This window comes from Oncorhynchus masou, chromosome 18 (assembly GCF_036934945.1).
Source record: "Oncorhynchus masou masou isolate Uvic2021 chromosome 18, UVic_Omas_1.1, whole genome shotgun sequence".
NCBI lineage: Eukaryota > Metazoa > Chordata > Actinopteri > Salmoniformes > Salmonidae > Oncorhynchus > Oncorhynchus masou.
Genome location: NC_088229.1, coordinates 64,472,980 through 64,475,142, shown reverse-complemented (window position 1 = coordinate 64,475,142; position 2,163 = coordinate 64,472,980).

The window sequence follows — 2,163 nt, the reverse complement described above, 5'->3', positions numbered from 1 at the left end:
CATACGCACAAAGTTTATTTCTTTCATATTGTACACACATTTGTTTACATCCCTGTTAGTGAAGATTTCTCTTTTGGCGAGATACGCCACACCTGTCAGGTGAATGAATTATCTGAATTGATTAAGCTGATTAAGCAGCATGATCATTGCGCCTGCTGGGGACAATAAAAAGCCACTCTAAAATGTTCAGTTTTGTCACACAACACAATGCCACAGATGTCTTAAGTTTTGAAGGAGCATGCAATTGGTATGCTGACTGCAGGTATGTCCACCAGAGCAGTTACCAGAGAATTGAATGTTCATTTCTCTACCATAAGCCACCTCCAACATCGTATTAGAGAACTTGGCAGTACGTTCAACTAGCCTCACAACCGCAGACCATGTGGTACCATGCCAGCCCAGGACCTCCACATCCGGCTTCCTTCCTAGACAGCTGATGAAACTGTTGGTTTGCACAATTGAAGAATTTCTGCACAAACTGTCAGAAACCATCTCAAGTCAGCTCATCTGCTTGCTCATCGTCCTCCCCAGAGTCTTGATCTGACTGCAGTTCGGCATCTTAACCGACCTCAGTGGGAAAATGCTCACCTTCAAAGGCTACTGGCATGCTGGAGAAGTGTGCTCTTCACAGATTAATTCTGATTTCAACTGTACCGGCAGATGGCAGACAGAGTGTATGGCATCATGTGGGCGAGCGGTTTTCTGATGTCAGCGTTGTGAACAGAGTGCCCCATGGTGGCAGTGTTTTTAATTTAAAAAATGTATTTAACCTTTATTTAACTAGGCAAGTCAGTGCCGAACAAATTTGTATTTAAAAATGACAGCCTACCGGGGAACAGTGGGTTAACTGCCTTGTTCAGGGGCAGCTCTGGGATTTCAATCCAGCAACCTTTCTGGTTCCTGGCCCAACGCTCTAACCACTAGGCTAACTGCTAGGTTATGATATGGGCAGGCATAAGCTATGGACAACTAACACAATTGCATTTTATCAATGGCAATTTGAATGCACAGAGATACTGTGAGGAAATCCTGAGGGTCATTGTCATACCATTCATCCGCCGCCATCACCTCATGTTTCAGCATGATGATGCACAGCCCCATGTTGCAAGGATCTGTACACAATTCCTGGAAGCTGAAAATGTCCCAGTTCTTCCATGGCCTGCATACTCGCCAGACATGTTACCCATTGAGCAAGTTTGGAATGCTCAGGATCGATGTGTAAGACAGCGTGTTACAGTTCCCGCCAATATCTATCAAATTCACACAGTCATTGAAGAGGAGTGGGACTACAATCAACAGCCTGATCAACTCTATGTGAAGAAATATCATGCTGCATGTGGCAAATGGTGGTTACACAAGACACTGACTGGTTTTCTGATCTATGCCCATCAGAGATACTAATTTTTTAAGGTATCTGTGACCAACAGATGCATACGTATCTGTATTTCCAGTCATGTAAAATCCATAGATTAGGGCCTAATGAATTTATTTCAATTGACTGATTTCCTTTAATTTACTGTAACTCAGTAAAATCTTTAATATTGTTGCATATTGTGTTTATATTTTTGTTCAGTGTATACAGTGCCTTGCGAAAGTATTCGGCCCCCTTGAACTTTGCGACCTTTTGCCACATTTCAGGCTTCAAACATAAAGATATAAAACTGTATTTTTTTTTCAAGAATCAACAACAAGTGGGACACAATCATGAAGTGGAACGGCATTTATTGGATATTTCAAACTTTTTTAACAAATCAAAAACTGAAAAATTGGGCGTGCAAAATTATTCAGCCCCTTTACTTTCAGCGCAGCAAACTCTCTCCAGAAGTTCAGTGAGGATCTCTGAATGATCCAATGTTGACCTAAATGACTAATGATGATAAATACAATCCACCTGTGTGTAATTAAGTCTCCGTATAAATGCACCTGCACTGTGATAGTCTCAGAGGTCCGTTAAAAGCGCAGAGAGCATCATGAAGAACAAGGAACACACCAGGCAGGTCCGAGATACTGTTGTGAAGAAGTTTAAAGCCGGATTTGGATACAAAAAGATTTCCCAAGCTTTAAACATCCCAAGGAGCACTGTGCAAGTGATAATATTGAAATGGAAGGAGTATCAGACCACTGCAAATCTACCAAGACCTGGCCGTCCCTCTAAACTTTCAG